The sequence below is a fragment of the Agelaius phoeniceus genome, chromosome 3 (assembly GCF_051311805.1).
Source record: "Agelaius phoeniceus isolate bAgePho1 chromosome 3, bAgePho1.hap1, whole genome shotgun sequence".
Taxonomy (NCBI): Eukaryota; Metazoa; Chordata; class Aves; order Passeriformes; family Icteridae; genus Agelaius; species Agelaius phoeniceus.
The window spans coordinates 300,785-324,069 of NC_135267.1; the positions used below are offsets into that span (position 1 = coordinate 300,785).

Here is a 23,285-nt window from a genome sequence, read left to right on the forward strand (position 1 = left end):
TTGCCATTTATCGGTGCAAACTGCTTTCTTGTCACTGGATTGGAGCTCAGGTGTTGCCATGCCCACCCCCTGAGCACCCCCAAGCTTTTCCATTCCAACCTGCCCCATGCAAGGGACACCTGTGCAGCTTCTTTGTACCTGTCCTGGACAGCCCAGGCTGTCTGATGGCAGCAATACAGGGGGGAAAAGGGAACTGTGGGGAGAACAGAGGACATCTAAATTATAATAACCATGTATCACTAAAGCTTTTCTTAATATTCACACAGTAGTTATCCCTTAATTGCAAGACCAATCATCATTATCCACCTATAACACAGGGGTCCCTGGTGCCCAGGAGCTCAGGACCCCTCATCACTGCAGCCTGGGTGTCCCATTGCCCCTACTTGGCTGCTTGGGGATGTGTGGAAACCCAGGGCACCACTGGGAACATTTCTGTGTCTGCTCTGGGGTGCCCTGACCCCCAGGGCAGCACTGACTCTGACCCTCATCAATGGAGAAAGTTTCCTGGACTTCAAGATAGACTGGAATCCACAAAAGTGTGAAATAGGTTATAGAGGATAGTACAGGTCTACCACTTGGTGAGAAATTTAGACTTTTGGATTTTTAGTATGTTGTGGATGGAAGCAAGATGGAGGGCACAGGTGTTGTCCTGAGTTTCCTCTTCATGTTTCTTCTTCCTTCTTCTTCATGGTTTGGGTGGCATTTTGAAATTGGGCAGAAAAGTCCACATTGCAGCTCTTTGGGATCAGTTATTGGGTTAAAAGGGAAAATAATCCAGGTGTCAGCTCTTATTTGGATAGTTTAGTCTTAAAAGACCTTGTAACGTGAGATTGTTGGCCATTTTGTGCCTTCTAATGAAAAGCTGCCGAACTCACAGTAGTGAGGCTGTTTTACTGATAAGAAATAATAAACACTTCAGTCCAAAGATGACTTACTGCCTCAAGTGCCTTCAATCCAGAGAAACCGACAGGGATGGGCCGTGCAATGACTGACAGCCTCCAGCCAGAGCCCTTCCCTCTCCTCTCCTCTCCTCTCCTCTCCTCTTCCTCCCCATCCCTTCATGCACTCAGGATTGCTCCTCTGGCCCCTGCCTGCCCCATCCAAGCCTTGTTTCCAGGCTCTCAGGGTCCCGTGTGCCTCCAGGCTGGGTCAGCTGAACCCTCACGGACACAAACATTGACAATGACACAAACATTGACAATGACAAACCCAACAAGACCTGGGTGCCGCCCCAGCAGGTTCCTTACTCATCCTCCACGCTCAGAAGCCATTGCTTCCCATCTGAAAGCTTTGCTCCAGGTCTCCCAAGCAGTGGGAGCAGTTGGTGCTGGATTTTGTGGAAGGGCATGTGTGTTCTCTGCCTTCGTTGTGCAGACAGACAGCAGGTGCCACGGCCTTGCAGGGGATCCTCGAGCAGCCAGCACATCCCTGAGAGCCCAACCAGCAGGGACAGGAGAGGAGCTGGGGCTCGATTGGTTTCTCTGGATCTGGATTGAAGGCACTCGAGACAGTAATTTGTGTTTGGACTGAAGTGTTTATTATTTCTTATCAGTCAGGGGTTATTTCTTATCAGGTATTATTCCTTATCAGTAAAACAGCCTCACTACTGTGAGTTCGGCAGCTTTTCATTAGAAGGCACAAAATGGCCAACAATCGCTTGTTCCAAGGTCTTTTAAGACTAAACTGTCCAATTAAGAGCTGACACCTGGATTATTTTCCCTTTTAACCCAATAACTGATCCCACAGAGCTGCAATGGGGACTTTTCTGCCCAATTTCAAAATGCCACCCAAACCATGAAGAAGAAGGAAGAAGAAGCAAGAAGAAGAAACCCAGGACAACACCCTGTGCCCTCCATCTTGCTTCCATCCACAACGCACTAAAAATCCCAAAACCTCAGCAAATGATACACCTACGCTACTCTCTATAACCTATTTCACACTTTTGTGGATTCCAGTTTATCTTGAAGTCTGGGAAACTTTCTCCATGGATGAGGGTCAGAGTCAGTGCTGCCCTGGGGGTCAGGGCACCCCAGAGCAGACACAGAAATGTTCCCAGAGGTGCCCTGGGTTTGCACAGGGCACGGTGCTGGCTTTGGGTGTGCAGGGCCCTGTGGGGTCACGGTGGCTCTGGGGTGAAATGAGTAAATGAGCACCCCTCTGTTTGAGGGCCCCCTGCTTCCCCTTCGAATGTCAATGGGCATTTCCACAGCACTGTGTGCTCATGGGTGTTGGGAAAATCAATCCACAAACACCAGAGCTTTATGTCCAAAAAGGAGACAGAGGAGTCCCTTTTTGGCTTTATCCCAATAAAGGGAGAGGCCATGGGGCATTCCCCTGGGGTCTCTCCAATTTTTGGAGGATGCAGCCTCCTTTTTATCCCAATTTCCCAGCCACATTTCCCTTCTGTCTTTCCCCATTTCTGAGGTACTTGAGAGGTTCAGACTTCCCAAAATGCCTGATACCAGAGATTTTCCCTCTAATGTATAACCCTCCCTTTTAATTTTTAATTCTTATGGAATTTAGTTTTTTTTTTTCTTCCCCATTGTTTCTTTCAGCTTTCAATGTCTAATTTCATTTATCAGCAAACTCAAAGTTTATTTCTAAAATCAAATATCTTTTTCCATTCACCAATCAGTACAATCCTTCCCATGTTTTTTTTTTTTTTATCACTCACTGGTAGTTTTACCTTCCAGCAGGCCCACAGCTGGTTTGTAAAGACAGATCCACCATCCCTCTCATGGGCATGCCCTCCACAGGCTCTCACCATGCTGCTGCCCGTGCCCAGACCCCCTCGGTGCTGGGGTGGCTGGGCCATGAGCGGCTCTGGGCATGGAACGTGTGGAAGCCACCATGTCACCAGTGCTGAGCCCGGTACCAGCCACTGCCACCCAGCGAGGTGCCACCGTATCACCCTGCGCTGAGCCCAGTACCAGCCACTGCCACCCAGCGAGGTGCCACCGTGTCACCAGTGCTGAGCCCAGTACCAGTCCCTGCCATCCAGCGAGGTCCTGCGCTGCCCCGCCGGTCTCTCGGAGCCCGTGTCCCTTTCCCCGGGCAGGCCCAGCCAGCAGCGCAGCTCTCGGTGTCCCTGACACAGCCCTGGTCAGCCCCGGGCCCTGCGCTGCCCCGCGGCGCCTCTGCCGCTGGCGCTGCCGTGCTCTGACACCGAGTCCCGGGCAGCACCACGGCACCGGCACCGGCAACGGGACCAGGACCTGGATCGGGAGCGGCAGCCGGTTGGGTGGGCGAGGGGGCGGGGCCTGGAGAGGCCGGGCGGGGGGCGGGGCAGTGGGAGCGCGCGGCAGGAGCGGCACTAGCGGGGCGGTAGCGGTGAGTGGGCGTGTCCATGCAGATTTGTCCCCGCCGCGCGGTGCATGCCGGGCCCGATCCCGCGCCGTGCCCGCGCTGTCCTGGCGCGTCCGCGGGCTCGGCGCGGGCCGGGCCGTGCCGGGCCGTGCGGGCCGGGCCGCAGCGCGGGGCCGGGCGGTGCCGGGGCCGGGGCGGGGCCGGGCGTGTGTTGGGCGGGCGTGCGGCGGGCGGGGCAGGCGGTCGGTGGGGGTGTTCGGGCATACTTACCTGGCAGGGGAGACACCATGATCAGGCAGGTGGTTTTCCCAGGGCGAGGCTCATCCCTTGCACTCCGGGTGTGCTGACCCCTGCGATTTCCCCAAATGCGGGAAACTCGACTGCATAATTTGTGGTAGTGGGGGACTGCGTTCGCGCTCTCCCCTGATCATCCTGGTTCAAAGACAGACTCGATGAAACAACTCCTCACAGCAGGGTTACCATTTCGACACCTTGTCAAACCGATCCTTAACGCCCGGTTGTTTAGGATTTAGGAGTTCACTCCCAGCCGCCGCTCGGCGCGCTCGCTCGCTGCCTCTCTGCGCCCCTCGCTCTCCCGGCCGTGCCGAGCCGCCACCGATCCGCAGCCCCTCGCCTCCGCTCGCCTTTCGCCTCTTGCGCTCCCCGCCCCGGCCCAGCAGCGCTCCAAGCGGCCCCGGCCCGCCCAAGCTCGGCTTGCCTTTAGGGCGAACTCCGCACCCCGCTCCCATCGGCGCCACGGATGGCAGCAGACATTCCCTCCGCATCGGGCTTGGGCGATGACACCCACCAAGCAAATGGAGCCCCGCAGCACCTTTGGGTGCTCGTCGAGCAGCAATTGATTAGTACGCCACGAGGGATGTGAAAAATGTGTATTTTGTGATTGGCTTTTCGCAAATATTGAAATCAATATTATATTTGATTGCTATATTTGAGTGCTAGAATGTAATGCTGTATTCATTCTGTTACCTAGCATGTTCAATCTAGTTTTAGGTTATAACAAAATGTTAAAATAGAAACTATGCTATGTAGGATGCTTTTTTTAAAGAGAGGAATGAGGTACTCTCACTGAGATAGCAGCCACAGGACACCTGAATCTTTCAGAGAAAAAGAATTTATTGCTCCATTATCAGGAGAAACGAACTTCTTCCCACCTCGCTTGGGCAGCATGGCGCCGTCAGGATTCAGAGGAAGAAGCTGACGATGAGCAGACAGAATCCTGCATTTGAATGGAATTTATGCATCGTGGGTGAGCTGTATGAATATGCAACAGGCTGTTGCTTTTAAGGGTTAATCCTCTGTAAACGGGTTTTATGAATAAGAAGCTTGACTAGGCCAATATTCAAGCAGCAATCAATTTATTAATTAATATGGTAAAGTATGAGCAATACAGGGCTGGGTACGGTGGGGGACGTTTTCCCTCCAACTGCACACCGATACTTGAGGGTTACAGGTATTTATAGGGGTACTCATCAGCTTTTTCAGCAGTTTCTATTCCAATTTTTTTACTCATCAGCAATTTTTATTCCAAATTGTTACATCACAATTCTATACACTATTGTGATCGTAGTTTCTCAGGATGTATCTCAAAAGGAGGATCCCAGATGGTGATGGTCCAGTTTCTGAAAGAAGAAAGACGAATCCCATCTGGTGGAGTCCAGCTCCCCAGATGTGGGTCCACCTTTTAATTGCAGAGACTATAAATCTAACAACAGTGATGTCCAGCTTCCCTTGGTCAAAACCATAAATCCTTGAGGTGATGTTCATCTTCCTTTCTCAAGCTGTTTTTCTCTGCTTCCATAAGGTGTGAGATAAGCATATTTCCTTTATATATATTCCAAAGCTATAGTTTAAAGGACACAAGTAATATTCTAAAATTATACTTCAAAAGGTTATTATTGCAGAGCTCTTTATGGATTAAATGCAAGCAAAAAGCAACATCCTTAATACCTTAATTCCAATGCTCCTAAATCAACCAGGGTTAATTGCAAACAAAAGATAGGTTCAAAGGCCTTTCTCCATGCTTTATTTTCCTCAGTTATTATTAGAATTCACAGCTCTCCCATTGTCAGTGTCCACACATTTTGCATTCACAAATACACAGGTGGCCTGTTTGTACCTGACACGGAACACAGCTTTGTATTTCACACGGGTGTCTTTTTTGGAAATGTGCTGCCCAGAAAAAGGTACCTGGATGTCCGTAACTCTTTGTTTGTATTGTCTCATATGTCCTAATTCAAATTGTCCAAATTATTATTGCTACTCTAATTGTATTACTATTTCTATAACCATTTTATTACTATTAAATTTCTAAAATGTTAAAAACAATTGATTGGCATTTTTCACAGGGATAACTCCTGCCCTTCTTGCGGGCCTTGGTTATGAGAGAAAAGCTGTGTGCTGATGTCTTTACAAGTAATTCTGTGGGTGAAGCTATGGGTGTTACCATCCCTGAAATGGCTCCGAATGCCTGCACTGACTTTGGGCAGCAGGTTTGCTGCAGAGCCCAGAGGGTTTGGCTGCTGAAGGAGACAAGGGCCTGCACGAGGCTGAGCTTCTGAACTTTGGGGACAAATAACGGGTTCAAGGGGGGAATACGTGGTAGGTGGGGCGGGGGCGCTGCGCCTTCCTGGTGCCTCTGCCAATGGGGAAAGGAAGAGGGCAACGTGCAGCTGGGAGCTGGGATAAAAGGAGGCTGCACCCTCCAAAAACCCGAGAGAGAAAACGCCACGGATGTGTGCTCCAGCGGACTCTCTGCCTTTATTCCAATAGTTGAAGAACTCCTCTACTGGAATATTACCAATATAGCTGGACGGGACGTGCCTTGGCTTGTCAGGCCCTTGGTGCTGAACCAAACTGGGGAACTGTGGTGTTTCACCCCACAGACACTTTGGGCTGCCTGGGTGTGTGGTGTTTCACCCCACAGACACTTTGGGCTGCCTGGGTGTGTGGTGTTTCACCCCACAGACACTTTTGCCTGCCTGGGTGTGTGGTGTTTCACCCCACAGACACTTTTGCCTGCCTGGGCGCTGCAGACAAGTCCAGGCCTGCAGGAGCTCTGGTGGTGCTGGGATGGAGCTTCCCCCCATAACAGGGGCTGCTCCTCAGGTTTATCTCTGGTGGAGAAGCTTTCAGGCCATGGTGAAGGAAAGGAGTCAGTTCTGATGGAGGGTTTGGATCCAGAGCTTTATTCTGGCCCTCAGGCCTCTGAATCCAGCACCAGCTCCAACACAACTCTCTGAGCCCGTGGTTGCTGCTCCTTTAGCCCCGGGGAGAGGGGCAGGGAAGGGGCAGGGAGGCACCGAGCAGGGACAGGAGGGGAGGGACAAAGGGACAAAGGACACCTGGATGGCCCAGTGCCCCCCAGGGGTAGAGGGCATCCTTTGGATCTGCCAATCACTCAGTGCCCTTCTGGAATGCCAGGAGTGACACACAGTGCTGGGAGAGGAAAGGAGAGGTGAGTGACACACCTGGGAGGGAATTATCAGGGGAGGGATCTGAGGTTCTGCGGTAACCCCTGAAATCACAACGCAACAGACTGTGTAGGTGCCACCCTGTCGGTGTGCTGTCCCGGACTGTGCTGAGCCCAGTACAAACCATTACACCCAGCGAGGTGCCACCGTGTCACCAGTGCTGAGCCCAGTACCAGTCCCTGCCACCCAGCGAGGTCCTGCGCTGCCCCGCCGGTCTCTCGGAGCCCGTGTCCCTTTCCCCGGGCAGGCCCAGCCAGCAGCGGAGCTCTCGGTGTCCCTGACACAGCCCTGGCCAGCTCCGGGCCCTGCGCTGCCCCGCGGCGCCTCTGCCGCTGGCGCTGCCGTGCTCTGACACCGAGTCCCGGGCAGCGCCACGGCACCGGCACCGGCAACGGGACGCGGATCGGGAGCGGCAGCCGGTTGGGTGGGCGAAGGGGCGGGGCCTGGAGAGGCCGGGCGGGGGGCGGGGCAGTGGGAGCGCGCGGCAGGAGCGGCACTAGCGGGGCGGTAGCGGTGAGTGGGCGTGTCCATGCAGATTTGTCCCCGCCGCGCGGTGCATGCCGGGCCCGAGCCCGCGCCGAGCCCGCGCTGTCCTGGCGCGTCCGCGGGCTCGGCGCGGGCCGGGCCGTGCCGGGCCGTGCGGGCCGGGCCGCAGCGCGGGGCCGGGCGGTGCCGGGGCCGGGGCGGGGCCGGGCGTGTGTTGGGCGGGCGTGCGGCGGGCGGGGCAGGCGGGCGGTGGGGGTGTTCGGGCATACTTACCTGGCAGGGGAGACACCATGATCAGGCAGGTGGTTTTCCCAGGGCGAGGCTCATCCCTTGCACTCCGGGTGTGCTGACCCCTGCGATTTCCCCAAATGCGGGAAACTCGACTGCATAATTTGTGGTAGTGGGGGACTGCGTTCGCGCTCTCCCCTGATCATCCTGGTTCAAAGACAGACTCAATGAAACAATTTCTCACAGCAGGCTACCATTCCGATACCTTGTCAAACGTTCCTTCACACGCGCTTGTTTAGGATTTAGGAGTTGACTCCCAGCCACCGCTCGGTGCGCTCGCTCTCTCTGCCTCTCTGCGCCCGCCGCTGTCCCGGCCGTGAGGAGCTGCCACCGATCCGCAGCCACTCGCTGTTTCCCCATTGGCAGAGGCACCAGGAAGGCCCTGCCCCCCCGCCCCACCTACCACATATTCCCCCCTTGAACCCGTTATTTGACCCCAAAGTTCAGAAGCTCAGCCTCGTGCAGGCCCTTGTCTCCTTCAGCAGCCAAACCCTCTGGGCTCTGCAGCAAACCTGCTGCCCAAAGTCAGTGCAGGCATTCGGAGCCATTTCAGGGATGGTAACACCCATAACTTGACCCACAAAATTACTTATAAAGACATCAGCACACACCTTTCCTTTCATGACCAAGGCCCGCACGAAAGGCAGCAGTTATCCCTCCTGCGCCAGGCATGCCGTACTAATCAATTGCTGTTCGACGAGCACCCAAAGGTGCTGCGGGGCTCCATTTGCTTGGTGGGTGTCATCGCCCAAGCCCGATGCGGAGGGAATGTCTGCTGCCATCCGTGGCGCCGATGGGAGCGGGGTGCGGAGTTCGCCCTAAAGGCAAGCCGAGCTTGGGCGGGCCGGGGCCGCTTGGAGCGCTGCTGGGCCGGGGCGGGGAGCGCAAGAGGCGAAAGGCGAGCGGAGGCGAGGGGCTGCGGATCGGTGGCGGCTCGGCACGGCCGGGACAGCGAGGGGCGCAGAGAGGCAGCGAGCGAGCGCGCCGAGCGGCGGCTGGGAGTCAACTCCTAAACAAGCGCGCCTTAAGGATCGGTTTGACAAGGTATCGAAACGGTACCCTGCTGTGAGGAGTTGTTTCATTGAGTCTGTCTTTGAACCAGGATGATCAGGGGAGAGCGCGAACGCAGTCCCCCACTACCACAAATTATGCAATCGAGTTTCCCGCATTTGGGGAAATCGCAGGGGTCAGCACACCCGGAGTGCAAGGGATGAGCCTCGCCCTGGGAAAACCACCTGCCTGATCATGGTGTCTCCCCTGCCAGGTAAGTATGCCCGAACACCCCCGCCGCCCGCCTGCCCTGCCCGCCGCACGCCCGCCCAGCACACGCCCGGCCCCGCCCCGGCCCCGACACCGCCCGGCCCCGCGCTGCCGCCCGGCCCGCACGGCCCGGCACGGCCCGGCCCGCGCCGAGCCCGCGGACGCGCCAGGACAGCGCGGGCACGGCGCGGGATCGGGCCCGGCATGCACCGCGCGGCGGGGACAAATCTGCATGGACACGCCCACTCACCGCTACCGCCCCGCTAGTGCCGCTCCTGCCGCGCGCTCCCACTGCCCCGCCCCCCGCCCGGCCTCTCCAGGCCCCGCCCCCTCGCCCACCCAACCGGCTGCCGCTCCCGATCCAGGTCCTGGTCCCGTTGCCGGTGCCGGTGCCGTGGCGCTGCCCGGGACTCGGTGTCAGAGCACGGCAGCGCCAGCGGCAGAGGCGCCGCGGGGCAGCGCAGGGCCCGGAGCTGACCAGGGCTGTGTCAGGGACACCGAGAGCTCCGCTGCTGGCTGGGCCTGCCCGGGGAAAGGGACACGGGCTCCGAGAGACCGGCGGGGCAGCGCAGGACCTCGCTGGATGGCAGGGGCTTGTACTGGGCTCAGCACCGGTGACACGGTGGCACCTCGCTGGGTGTAATGGTTTGTACTGGGCTCAGCACCGGTGACACGGTGGCACCTCGCTGGGTGTAATGGTTTGTACTGGGCTCAGCACAGTCCGGGACAGCACACCGACAGTGTGGCACCTACACAGTCTGTTGCGTTGTGATTTCAGGGGTTACCGCAGAACCTCAGATCCCTCCCCTGATCATTCCCTCCCAGGTGTGTCAGTCACCTCTCCTTTCCCCTCCCAGCACTGTCTGTCAATCCTGGCATTCCAGAAGGGCATTGAGTGATTGGGCAGATTCAAAGGATGCCCTCTACCCCTGGGGGGCCCTGGGCCATCCAGGTGTCCCCTGTCCCTTTATCCCTCCCCTCCTGTCCCTGCTTGGTGCCTCCCTGCCCCTTCCCTGCCCCTCTCCCCGGGGTTCAAAGGAGCAGCAGCCACGGGCTCAGGGAGCTCTGTTGGAGCTGGTGCTGGATCCAGAGGCCTGAGGGCCAGAATAAAGCTCTGGATCCAAACCCTCCCTCAGAACCGACTCCTTTCCTTCACCATGGCCTGAAAGCTTCTCCACCAGAGATAAACCTGAGGAGCAGCCCCTGTTATGGGGGAAGCTCCATCCCAGCACCACCAGAGCTCCTGCAGGCCTGGACTTGTCTGCAGGGCCCAGCTGCAGCACCCAGGCAGGCAAAAGTGTCTGTGGGGTGAAACACCACACACCCAGCCAGCCCAAAGTGTCTGTGGGGTGAAACACCACACACCCAGCCAGCCAAAAGTGTCTGTGGGGTGAAACACCACAGTTCCCCAGTTTGGTTCAGCACCAAGGGCCTGACAAGCCAAGGCACGTCCCGTCCAGCTATATTGGTAATATTCCAGTAGAGGAGTTCTTCAACTATTGGAATAAAGGCAGAGAGTCCGCTGGAGCACACATCCGTGGCGTTTTCTCTCTCGGGTTTTTGGAGGGTGCAGCCTCCTTTTATCCCAGCTCCCAGCTGCACGTTGCCCTCTTCCTTTCCCCATTGGCAGAGGCACCAGGAAGGCGCAGCGCCCCCGCCCCACCTACCACGTATTCCCCCCTTGAACCCGTTATTTGTCCCCAAAGTTCAGAAGCTCAGCCTCGTGCAGGCCCTTGTCTCCTTCAGCAGCCAATCCCTCTGGGCTCTGCAGCAAACCTGCTGCCCAAAGTCAGTGCAGGCATTCGGAGCCATTTCAGGGATGGTAACACCCATAGCTTCAGCCACAGAATTACTTGTAAAGACATCAGCACACAGCTTTCCTCTCATAACCAAGGCCCGCAAGAAGGGCAGGAGTTATCCCTGTGAAAAATGCCAATCAATTGTTTTTAACATTTTAGAAATTTAATAGTAATAAAATGGTTATAGAAATAGTAATACATGTAGAGTAGTAATAATAATTTGGACAATTTGAATTAGGACATATGAGACAATACAAACAAAGAGTTACAGATGTCTAGGTGCCTTTTTCTAGGCAGCACATTTCTAAAAAAACACGGGTCTAAAAAAGACCCGTTAACAGAGGATTAACCCTTAAAAGCAACAGCCTGTTGCATATTCATATAGCTCACCCACGATGCATAAATTCCATTCAAACACAGGATTCTGTCTGGGCAGTGTCAGCTTCTTCCTCTGAATCCTGACGGCGCCATGCTGCCCAAGCGAGGTAGGAAGAAGTTTGTTTCTTCTGATAATGGAGCAATAAATTCTTTTTCTCTGAAAGATTCAGGTGTCCTGTGGCTGCTATCTCAGTGAGAGTACCTCATTCCTCTCTTTAAAAAAAGCATCCTACATAGCATAGTTTCTATTTTAACATTTTGTTATAACCTAAAACTAGATTGAACACCCTAGGTAAGAGAATGAATACAGTATTACTTTCTAGCACAACACATATAATATTGATTTCAATATTTGCGAAAAGCCAATCATAAAATACACATTTTTCACATCCCTCGTGGCGTACTAATCAATTGCTGCTCGACGAGCACCCAAAGGTGCTGCGGGGCTCCATTTGCTTGGTGGGTGTCATCGCCCAAGCCCGATGCGGAGGGAATGTCTGCTGCCATCCGTGGCGCCGATGGGAGCGGGGTGCGGAGTTCGCCCTAAAGGCAAGCCGAGCTTGGGCGGGCCGGGGCCGCTTGGAGCGCTGCTGGGCCGGGGCGGGGAGCGCAAGAGGCGAAAGGCGAGCGGAGGCGAGGGGCTGCGGATCGGTGGCGGCTCGGCACGGCCGGGACAGCGAGGGGCGCAGAGAGGCAGCGAGCGAGCGCGCCGAGCGGCGGCTGGGAGTCAACTCCTAAACAAGCGCGCCTTAAGGATCGGTTTGACAAGGTATCGAAACGGTACCCTGCTGTGAGGAGTTGTTTCATTGAGTCTGTCTTTGAACCAGGATGATCAGGGGAGAGCGCGAACGCAGTCCCCCACTACCACAAATTATGCAGTCGAGTTTCCCGCATTTGGGGAAATCGCAGGGGTCAGCACACCCGGAGTGCAAGGGATGAGCCTCGCCCTGGGAAAACCACCTGCCTGATCATGGTGTCTCCCCTGCCAGGTAAGTATGCCCGAACACCCCCACCGACCGCCTGCCCCGCCCGCCGCACGCCCGCCCAGCACACGCCCGGCCCCGCCCCGGCCCCGACACCGCCCGGCCCCGCGCTGCGGCCCGGCCCGCACGGCCCGGCACGGCCCGGCCCGCGCCGAGCCCGCGGACGCGCCAGGACAGCGCGGGCTCGGCGCGGGATCGGGCCCGGCATGCACCGCGCGGCGGGGACAAATCTGCATGGACACGCCCACTCACCGCTACCGCCCCGCTAGTGCCGCTCCTGCCGCGCGCTCCCACTGCCCCGCCCCCCGCCCGGCCTCTCCAGGCCCCGCCCCCTCGCCCACCCAACCGGCTGCCGCTCCCGATCCAGGTCCTGGTCCCGTTGCCGGTGCCGGTGCCGTGGCGCTGCCCGGGACTCGGTGTCAGAGCACGGCAGCGCCAGCGGCAGAGGCGCCGCGGGGCAGCGCAGGGCCCGGAGCTGACCAGGGCTGTGTCAGGGACACCGAGAGCTCCGCTGCTGGCTGGGCCTGCCCGGGGAAAGGGACACGGGCTCCGAGAGACCGGCGGGGCAGCGCAGGACCTCGCTGGATGGCAGGGGCTTGTACTGGGCTCAGCACCGGTGACACGGTGGCACCTCGCTGGGTGTAATGGTTTGTACTGGGCTCAGCACCGGTGACACGGTGGCACCTCGCTGGGTGTAATGGTTTGTACTGGGCTCAGCACAGTCCGGGACAGCACACCGACAGTGTGGCACCTACACAGTCTGTTGCGTTGTGATTTCAGGGGTTACCGCAGAACCTCAGATCCCTCCCCTGATCATTCCCTCCCAGGTGTGTCAGTCACCTCTCCTTTCCCCTCCCAGCACTGTCTGTCAATCCTGGCATTCCAGAAGGGCATTGAGTGATTGGGCAGATTCAAAGGATGCCCTCTACCCCTGGGGGGCCCTGGGCCATCCAGGTGTCCCCTGTCCCTTTATCCCTCCCCTCCTGTCCCTGCTTGGTGCCTCCCTGCCCCTTCCCTGCCCCTCTCCCCGGGGTTCAAAGGAGCAGCAGCCACGGGCTCAGGGAGCTCTGTTGGAGCTGGTGCTGGATCCAGAGGCCTGAGGGCCAGAATAAAGCTCTGGATCCAAACCCTCCCTCAGAACCGACTCCTTTCCTTCACCATGGCCTGAAAGCTTCTCCACCAGAGATAAACCTGAGGAGCAGCCCCTGTTATGGGGGAAGCTCCATCCCAGCACCACCAGAGCTCCTGCAGGCCTGGACTTGTCTGCAGGGCCCAGCTGCAGCACCCAGGCAGCCCAAAGTGTCTGTGGGGTGAAACACCACACACCCAGCCAGCCAAAAGTGTCTGTGGGGTGAAACACCACAGTTCCCCAGTTTGGTTCAGCACCAAGGGCCTGACAAGCCAAGGCACGTCCCGTCCAGCTATATTGGTAATATTCCAGTAGAGGAGTTCTTCAACTATTGGAATAAAGGCAGAGAGTCCGCTGGAGCACACATCCGTGGCGTTTTCTCTCTCGGGTTTTTGGAGGGTGCAGCCTCCTTTTATCCCAGCTCCCAGCTGCACGTTGCCCTCTTCCTTTCCCCATTGGCAGAGGCACCAGGAAGGCGCAGCGCCCCCGCCCCACCTACCACGTATTCCCCCCTTGAACCCGTTATTTGTCCCCAAAGTTCAGAAGCTCAGCCTCGTGCAGGCCCTTGTCTCCTTCAGCAGCCAATCCCTCTGGGCTCTGCAGCAAACCTGCTGCCCAAAGTCAGTGCAGGCATTCGGAGCCATTTCAGGGATGGTAACACCCATAGCTTCAGCCACAGAATTACTTGTAAAGACATCAGCACACAGCTTTCCTCTCATAACCAAGGCCCGCAAGAAGGGCAGGAGTTATCCCTGTGAAAAATGCCAATCAATTGTTTTTAACATTTTAGAAATTTAATAGTAATAAAATGGTTATAGAAATAGTAATACATGTAGAGTAGTAATAATAATTTGGACAATTTGAATTAGGACATATGAGACAATACAAACAAAGAGTTACAGATGTCTAGGTGCCTTTTTCTAGGCAGCACATTTCTAAAAAAACACGGGTCTAAAAAAGACCCGTTAACAGAGGATTAACCCTTAAAAGCAACAGCCTGTTGCATATTCATATAGCTCACCCACGATGCATAAATTCCATTCAAACACAGGATTCTGTCTGGGCAGTGTCAGCTTCTTCCTCTGAATCCTGACGGCGCCATGCTGCCCAAGCGAGGTAGGAAGAAGTTTGTTTCTTCTGATAATGGAGCAATAAATTCTTTTTCTCTGAAAGATTCAGGTGTCCTGTGGCTGCTATCTCAGTGAGAGTACCTCATTCCTCTCTTTAAAAAAAGCATCCTACATAGCATAGTTTCTATTTTAACATTTTGTTATAACCTAAAACTAGATTGAACACCCTAGGTAAGAGAATGAATACAGTATTACTTTCTAGCACAACACATATAATATTGATTTCAATATTTGCGAAAAGCCAATCATAAAATACACATTTTTCACATCCCTCGTGGCGTACTAATCAATTGCTGCTCGACGAGCACCCAAAGGTGCTGCGGGGCTCCATTTGCTTGGTGGGTGTCATCGCCCAGCCCCGATGCGGAGGGAATGTCTGCTGCCATCCGTGGCGCCGATGGGAGCGGGGTGCGGAGTTCGCCCTAAAGGCAAGCCGAGCTTGGGCGGGCCGGGGCCGCTTGGAGCGCTGCTGGGCCGGGGCGGGGAGCGCAAGAGGCGAAAGGCGAGCGGAGGCGAGGGGCTGCGGATCGGTGGCGGCTCCGCACGGCCGGGACAGCGAGGGGCGCAGAGAGGCAGCGAGCGCGCCGAGCGGCGGCTGGGAGTCCACTCCTAAACCCTAAACAAGCGCGTGTGAAGGAACGGTTCGACAAGGTATCGAAATGGTAACCCTGCTGCTAGGAGTTGTTTCATTGAGTCTGTCTTTGAACCAACATTACCAGGGGAGAGCGCGAACGCAGTCCCCCACTACCACAAATTATGCAGTCGAGTTTCCCGCATTTGGGGAAATCGCAGGGGTCAGCACACCCGGAGTGCAAGGGATGAGCCTCGCCCTGGGAAAACCACCTGCCTGATCATGGTGTCTCCCCTGCCAGGTAAGTATGCCCGAACACCCCCACCGCCCGCCTGCCCCGCCCGCCGCACGCCCGCCCAACACACGCCCGGCCCCGCCCCGGCCCCGACACCGCTCGGCCCCGCGCTGCGGCCCGGCCCGCACGGCCCGGCACGGCCCGGCCCGCGCCGAGCCCGCGGACGCGCCAGGACAGCGCGGGCTCGGCGCGGGCTCGGGCCCGGCATGCACCGCGCGGCGGGGACAAATCTGCATGGACACGCCTACAAGTCCACACTGCACCGCCCCCTGAACCGCCGTGATCTGCATGGCCCCGCCCCCTCATCGGAGTGCGCCGTGGGGACAGCGCCCCCTGGCGGCGCGGCGGAGCGACCCCCAGCCCCCCCCCCCTTCCCGGGCGCGTCCGGATCCTCCCGAACGGAACCGGACCCGGAACGGATCCAGACCCCGAACGGATCCAGACCCTGAACGGATCCAGAACGGTACCTGATCCCGATCGGAACCGAATCCCCAACCGAACCGGATCCCGAACCGAACCAGATCGTAACCGGATTCTGAATGGATCCCGATCCCGAACGGAGCCGGATCCCGAACGGAACCAGATTCTAAAAGGATCCAGAACCCGAACAGATCCAGACCCCAAACAGAACCAGATCACGATCAGATCCCAAACGGAAGCAGCTCCCGAACATGTCCCGATCCAGAACAGAACCAGTCCCCGAACGGCCCCAGGCCCGGCACGGGAAGCAGGCACGGCGCTGTCTCGCACGGTGCTGCTCGCACTCCGTGCCGGGTCTGGGATGGGAACGTCGGGAAGGACGGGGGGCAGAGAGGACGGGGATTGCCCAGGGGGTGCCCGCAGCCACGGGAGGGAGCACAAGGGGAGGAGAAGAGCCACAAGAAATGCCCAAATCTGTGCCAGGGACAGAAATGACCAAATCTGTTGCAGGGGCAGAAATGCCCAAATCTGTGCCAGGGACAGAAATGCCCAAATCTGTGCCAGGGGCAGAAATGACTAAATCTGTGCCAGGGACAGAAATGACCAAATCTGTGCCAGAGGCAGAAATGACCAAATCTGTGTCAGGGACAGAAATGACCAAATCTGTGCCAGGGGCAGAAGTGACCAAATCTGTGCCATGGGCAGAAATGACCAAATCTGTGCCAGGGCAGTGCAGGGGCAGAAGGCGAGGCCTGAGCAGGGGCAGCTCCTGAGCTGGGATTGACACCTCCAAAATATCACAGTGTGGGCTGCAGGCAGGACGGGCTGAGCACGGACACAAGGGAAAAGCACAAGAGGAAGAAGCTGGGCTGGGCTGAAGGGGACTGCAGGCATCTCCTGTCTCCCTGAATCCTTTGGGCCCACGTGAGCCGGGAATGGAGCCGTGGATTTTCCAGTGGACACTGGAATATCCTGCTCTGTCCTTACTGGCTGTGAGGGACCTGGAGTAAAAGGTTGGTGTTGTTCTGCAGCGGCAGGAAATCCCCCAGGGCAGGAAATCCTCAGAGTAGGAAATCCCCCAGGGCAGGAAATCCTCAGAGTAGGAAATCCCCCAGGGCAGGAAATCCCTCAGGGCAGGAAATCCCTTGGACATCCCATGGAATTCGGGTCTGGGAACGCAGAATGAGCCCAGCGCTTTCTCCACGTGCCCGAGTGCCCTTTGCCACTGCTGGGGCAGGGTTTGCTGTGCAAGGTAAATGCACAATTAACTTTTCCAAGGTAAATGCACAATTAACTTTTCCAAATGGCTCTGGGCAGTTTGCATATTCCCTGGAAAAGGCACGGAAAGTGCAGCTCTGCCCATTTACCCAGGGAAAGTTTTAGGGTTTCTCTTTGAGCGAGGTCCTAGGAGCTCTCAGAATTGATTACACCTGAGATAGCTCAGCTACCCCGAATGGCATAAAATCAGCAGATGGCTTCTGAGGTAGTGTTGGAAATGGGAAAAGGTTTAATAAAAAGCAAAATGACAAAGCTCTTACAGAGAAAAACCGAGCCAGGGGCAAGATGTCCTTACTCCTACTAGAACACCCCACAAAATGATTATTTCCTTTGTTCTTTTCTTTTTCTCCTGAATTGCCTAAGTGAGACTTTTTAGCCTGTGTCTAATTAGGTAACCTCAGGTTTGAGGTGAAGTCTTAAAGGTCCTCTGAGGTTCCTGTTTACCAAACTGGGGAGAGAAACTCATGGGCTCCTTGCCTTTTTAAACAGACAAAGAATAATTTAATCCCTGCCTCAACAGAGAGCACATTCCTACATTTGGGTGCCCTCACAGCTCCGGTTTGGGCTTTGGGACCCTGGGGCAAGAGAGAAACGTGGGACCCCCAAAGGCTGAGCTGAAGCCAGGAGTCCGAGGGTGAGAAAAGACCAACCCCGATGGAATGGGAGCCCCAGCGAGGGGCTCTGGGCCCTGTCTCGGGCTCTCTGTGCTCACTCTGACCCCGAGATGTGCTCAAAGTCTCTGTTCCCAGCCTGGCGCTTGAAGAAGGAGCCAGAGCTCTTCATTTCTCGGTCTCAAGGGTGTTTATTGTTCCTTATCTATAAAATTCCCTCTCCTGCCCTGCCGAGGTCCGTCCAGCAGGACAGTTCAGGCACTCTGCCTGCCCCCAGGCTGGTGTTATGTATTTGTACTAAAAACTACATGTACAATGTTTACAACAACTTCCCAATACCCATCACCTGTGTCAGACCCTGAGCTTCTACTCTAAACCAATCCCAAAGTGCCACCATCACAGCAGAAGATGGAGGCCAAGAAGAAGGAGAAGAAGAAGAAGAAGAAGGAGAAGGAGAAAGGCTGGACACCCCCAGATCCCTCCATCTTGCCCCCTGGACCCCCATTCTAATACCCCAAAATCTATTTTTTTCACCCTGTGATGAATTCACTCTCATTCTACTTAAACTGCCATTGTAGTAAACTCCATAGATTTAGGAAAAGCACCATGGAGGATATGAACAATAGGAATTCTGAAACAGCAAAAGAAAATTCCTGTTTCCCTGTCCTCCACCCCTTAACCTATCTCTGTAACCCTATAAGGCAATGTCGTGTTAACCCCTTACCCATTGGTCAAGCTTGGATCCTTTCCAACCCTATAAAAGAAGCGTACTGTACCCCATTAGGGGAGAAAGAAGAAGAGCAGAGACCCTTCACGGACCTCCCCAAATAAAGCCATCTCCGTGGAACAGCCTGCGCCTTCTCCTTCTCCTCTCTCTCCGTCTGCTGCAGCCTCCAGCCCAGGGCACCACTACCTAGCAAGCAGAGCTGAAATCCTGAGAGCTTGCAATCACTATAGAGCTGATAATCACCATGCTTGCTAGATGGTAGCCCTGCGGCCTTGGCATGAGCGAGCCAGCTTCGGGCACCCGGTCCCTGCCCAGGGACTGAGCTCCTGAGCCCTAGTGCTCTGCTTTATGATAAGGCCAAATAAGAGGCTTTATTATGCCGTGGCTTGTAATCCTTCATACAAGGTTGGGAATTGTTTTTGCCAAGGGCTCAATCAAAGGCCCAGGGGGCTTGGGCTCTGTGCCAGGGTCCCTGAGCCCCCTGGGCAGGGGCTGGAGCCCTCCAGGGCAGCCAGAGGAATCTCCTGGGTTCCCCCAGCCTGGCACTGTGAAAAGGCTCTTTTGTGCAGTTTGGGGTATTGCCAGCTCCAATTTACCCTCCAATCCCCCAGCAGCAGCAGCCTGAGCTGTCAGGATGGACGGGGCAGAGCACGGGATGCTCACAGCTTGGCCCTGAGAGGAACGGTGGGTTTGTCTTTACAAACAAACCCTGGGTCTGCTGGGAGCTAAAACCAGCACTGGGGGACAAAAAAAACACTGGGAAGGATTGTACTGATTGGTGAATGGAAACAGAGATTTGCCTTTACAGATAAACTCTGGGTTTGCTGATAAATGAAATTAGACATTGAAAGATGAAAGAAACAATGGGGAAGAAAAAAAACCCCTAAATTCCATAAGAATTAAAAAATAAAAGGGAGGGTTACACATTAGAGGGAAAATCTCTGGTATCAGGCGTTTTGGGAAGTCTGAACCTCTCAAATACCTCAGAAATGGGGAAAGAGAGAAGGGAAATGTGGCTGGGAAATTGGGATAAAGAGGAGGCTGCATCCTCCAAAAATTGGAGAGACCCCAGGGGATGCCCCATGGCCTCTCCCTTTATTGGGATAAAGTCAAAAAGGGACTCCTCTGTCTCCATTTTGGACATAAAGCTCTGGTGTTTGTGGATTGATTTTCCCAACATCCCCAACCCCGATGCCCTCCTGGGTTTGGTGCCCGAGACCAGGACGCCCTCTGGGGCTATTGGACAGACGGACACCCTCTGGGGCTATTGTGACAGACGGACACCCTCTGGGGTGGGACAGACGGACACCCTCTGGGGTGGGACAGACGGACACCCTCTGGGGTGAGACAGACGGACACCCTCTGGGGTGAGACAGACGGACACCCTCTGGGGTGGGACAGACGGACACCCTCTGGGGTGAGACAGACGGACACCCTCTGGGGTGGGACAGACGGACACCCTCTGGGGTGGGACAGACGGACACCCTCTGGGGCTATTGTGACAGACGGACACCCTCTGGGGTGAGACAGACGGACACCCTCTGGGGTGGGACAGACGGACACCCTCTGGGTTGGGACAGACGGACACCCTCTGGGGCTATTGTGACAGACGGACACCCTCTGGGGTGGGACAGACGGACACCCTCTGGGGTGGGACAGACAGACACCCTCTGGGGTGGGACAGACGGACACCCTCTGGGGTGAGACAGACAGACACCCTCTGGGGCTATTGTGACAGACGGACACCCTCTGGGGTGAGACAGACAGACACCCTCTGGGGTGGGACAGACGGACACCCTCTGGGCTGGGACAGACGGACACCCTCTGGGGTGAGACAGACAGACACCCTCTGGGGTGAGACAGACGGACACCCTCTGGGGTGGGACAGACGGACACCCTCTGGGTTGGGACAGACGGACACCCTCTGGGGCTATTGGACAGACGGACACCCTCTGGGGTGGGACAGACGGACGCTTCTCTCGCAGCCCCGAGGGTGATCAGAGACGCCTTTTCTGTGCCCCGGAGCGGGACAATTCGGCTCATACGGGAAATGAGATCTCAGGTTTGAATGGAGCCCTCCCGGTTTTCAGTCGTTCATCGGTACCGGCAGACAGAGCCCGTGTCCCACCGATTCTCCTTGTGCAAAACACCAATCACTTGTTTTTAACATTTTAAAAGTTTAATAGTAATAAAACTGTTATAAAAATAGCAATATAATTAGAGGAATAAAAATATGGATAATTAGGATTAGGACAATATGATACAATAAAAACAAAGAGTTATGGACGGTCCGGGTACCTTTCCTGGGCAAAATAAGCCCAAAAAAGGACCCACCTTAACAGAGGATTAACCCTTAAAAGCAACAGTCTGTTGCATATTCATACACCTCATCCATGATGCATAAATTCCATTTAAACACAGGATTCTGTCTGGGCAGTGTCAGCTTCTTCCTCTGAATCCTGACTGCATTTTCAGGGCTGAGCGAGGTGGGAAGAAGTTCGTTTGTTCTGATAAGGGAGCAATAAATTCTTTTTCTCTGAAAGATTTCGGTGTCCTGTGGCTGCTATCTCGCTGTGAGTCCTTTCTTTAAAAAAGTATCTGACATAGCATAGTTTCTATTTTAACATTATGTTTTAACCTAAAACCATATTTAACACATTACTTAAGAAAATTAAGAAAATTAATACAGCATAACTTCCTAACATAACACATATAATATTCATTTGAATGTTTGCGAAAAGCCAACCATAAAATAGGCATTTTTCGCATCCCGAACGCCGAGCGTGGCCGAGGGCAAGGAGAGCCCCGGGAGGAGCCGCGGTGCGGAGCGGAGGCGCCGGGAGGGGCGCGGCAGCAGCGGGCGGTGCCCGGGGAGCGGCAGCTCCGGCAGCGGAGACGGCGGCACCGAGCCCCGGGCCCGGCGGGAGCAGAGCCCGGCCCGAGCCCGGCCCGGGGCAGCGGCTCCGCGGCTCTCGGGGCTCCCGGCGGGGCCCGGGCGGGGCGGGAGCGGCGGGGCCGGCCCGGAGGGGGCGGGGCGAGCGGGAGACGGGGGCGTGTCCATGCAGATTTGTCCCCGCCGCGCGGTGCATGCCGGGCCCGAGCCCGCGCCGAGCCCGCGCTGTCCTGGCGCGTCCGCGGGCTCGGCGCGGGCCGGGCCGTGCCGGGCCGTGCGGGCCGGGCCGCAGCGCGGGGCCGGGCGGTGTCGGGGCCGGGGCGGGGCCGGGCGTGTGTTGGGCGGGCGTGCGGCGGGCGGGGCAGGCGGGCGGTGGGGGTGTTCGGGCATACTTACCTGGCAGGGGAGACACCATGATCAGGCAGGTGGTTTTCCCAGGGCGAGGCTCATCCCTTGCACTCCGGGTGTGCTGACCCCTGCGATTTCCCCAAATGCGGGAAACTCGACTGCATAATTTGTGGTAGTGGGGGACTGCGTTCGCGCTCTCCCCTGATCGTCCTGGTTCAAAGACAGATGCGAAAGATGAAACAATAGATATAATATTCTAAATCTATATATCTGATATCAGTCAACGGCTTCATCGTCCGCTGATGCCCTCGGGTACCGAGTCCTTCCCGGACTGCCACAGCCGTGCTCGCTGATGCCGGAGGTTGGAGCGCCTGGCACCGAAGCGTGATGGAGCAGCTGATGGGGCTGCAACGGCCCTGTTGAATTATGATTTTAGAAATTCAGGATTTTAGCTGAGGGTTAGAACCAATTCATACTGAAGTTAGATACACCAACGACAGGGTAATGATTATTAGATGGTTAAGCTAAAGCTGATTGTTATACTATGAGCTCATTTGTAGAAGAAAGTGGAGCAAGCAAATGGTTATAGGAACATTTTGAGACCAGTAGAGCAACGCCCAGCACCTGGACTCTGTGTCAATTCATCATGAAGCAGGGGGCCTTGGATCGTGCCAGAGGGTCACGGAGACCTGACAAAGACCTTTCTGAATTCATCCTGGGACCATTGACCCAATTCGAGACCACAGACCCAATTCAAGAGAAGAATTGTGCACACGTGAAGGACTAAAAACCATTTTAATAGAAAGCGGGGTGGGAGGGGCTGGGGTGGTGCATATGTATTTTATTTTGGGAAATAAATAGAAGGCATAAGTCCTTGTGGGATTCGGTCACGCATTTTGGGGATGACCCCCGTGCCACCCGATACCATGATAAACACACCACTTTCTAACTTTTAACTAGTTAGAGAGTCTTTCTCCGCGGTTTTCGATTTTAAGGATTCGCTGTGGGACCGTGGATGCAGCCGCTGAGTGGCCCGGGACCCTCGGGAAGGGTCGGAGGGCAAAGAGGCTCGGGGATAGCCCGGGACGGGAGGCCGTGGGACACACGGCCCGCAGGAACCGGACAACGGATCCCCCAAGGGAGGCTCGGGGCGGCCGCCTCGGGGACCGGATGACCCCGGGCTGTCCCCGCCGTGCCTGCGGGAGCGGGGAAGCACCGCGGGGAAAGGGGCGAGGCGCCGGTCCCGCCCGGTGGGCACTGCCGGGGGACACCCGGCCGAATCCGAGTCTGCTCATGCAGCGACAGAGACGGGGCAGCGACGTGCAGGGGAGGGCCGAGATCGAAGGCGCCGAGGACGGCGCTGATGGCGCTGAAGGTGGGGGGATACACGGGAGCCTAAAATCCGGGATACATGAGCAGAGTGCACACAGGAGGGGGCGGTGTAATTGCGTGATATCTCGGCTGCCATTCATGCTCCGAGAGTTTTAAGTCTGTCTTTGAACCAGGATGATCAGGGGAGAGCGCGAACGCAGTCCCCCACTACCACAAATTATGCAGTCGAGTTTCCCGCATTTGGGGAAATCGCAGGGGTCAGCACACCCGGAGTGCAAGGGATGAGCCTCGCCCTGGGAAAACCACCTGCCTGATCATGGTGTCTCCCCTGCCAGGTAAGTATGCCCGAACACCCCCACCGCCCGTCTGCCCCGCCCGCCGCACGCCCGCCCAACACACGCCCGGCCCCGCCCCGGCCCCGGCACCGCCCGGCCCCGCGCTGCGGCCCGGCCCGCACGGCCCGGCACGGCCCGGCCCGCGCCGAGCCCGCGGACGCGCCAGGACAGCGCGGGCTCGGCGCGGGCTCGGGCCCGGCATGCACCGCGCGGCGGGGACAAATC

At 56.4% G+C, this 23,285-nt stretch overlaps 7 non-coding genes across 7 annotated transcripts; 3 read left to right on the top strand and 4 right to left on the bottom strand.

The window, feature by feature from the left end:
• Nucleotides 1-3,568: 3,568 nt before the first annotated feature.
• On the top strand, nucleotides 3,569-3,732 carry LOC129133321 (U1 spliceosomal RNA). Its single transcript, XR_008535951.1, has one exon. It is a non-coding gene; the product is annotated as a U1 spliceosomal RNA (small nuclear RNA).
• A 3,816-nt stretch (nucleotides 3,733-7,548) lies between these two features.
• On the top strand, nucleotides 7,549-7,712 carry LOC129133320 (U1 spliceosomal RNA). The gene has a single exon (XR_008535950.1). It is a non-coding gene; the product is annotated as a U1 spliceosomal RNA (small nuclear RNA).
• Nucleotides 7,713-8,679: 967 nt separating this feature from the next.
• LOC129133319 (U1 spliceosomal RNA) lies at nucleotides 8,680-8,843 on the bottom strand. Its single transcript, XR_008535949.2, has one exon. It is a non-coding gene; the product is annotated as a U1 spliceosomal RNA (small nuclear RNA).
• A 2,998-nt stretch (nucleotides 8,844-11,841) lies between these two features.
• Nucleotides 11,842-12,005, bottom strand: LOC143693775 (U1 spliceosomal RNA). Its single transcript, XR_013181730.1, has one exon. It is a non-coding gene; the product is annotated as a U1 spliceosomal RNA (small nuclear RNA).
• A 2,961-nt stretch (nucleotides 12,006-14,966) lies between these two features.
• On the bottom strand, nucleotides 14,967-15,130 carry LOC129133318 (U1 spliceosomal RNA). The gene has a single exon (XR_008535948.1). It is a non-coding gene; the product is annotated as a U1 spliceosomal RNA (small nuclear RNA).
• A 6,303-nt stretch (nucleotides 15,131-21,433) lies between these two features.
• Nucleotides 21,434-21,597, top strand: LOC129133316 (U1 spliceosomal RNA). The gene has a single exon (XR_008535946.2). It is a non-coding gene; the product is annotated as a U1 spliceosomal RNA (small nuclear RNA).
• Nucleotides 21,598-22,904: 1,307 nt separating this feature from the next.
• On the bottom strand, nucleotides 22,905-23,068 carry LOC129133315 (U1 spliceosomal RNA). Its single transcript, XR_008535945.2, has one exon. It is a non-coding gene; the product is annotated as a U1 spliceosomal RNA (small nuclear RNA).
• Nucleotides 23,069-23,285: the final 217 nt, after the last annotated feature.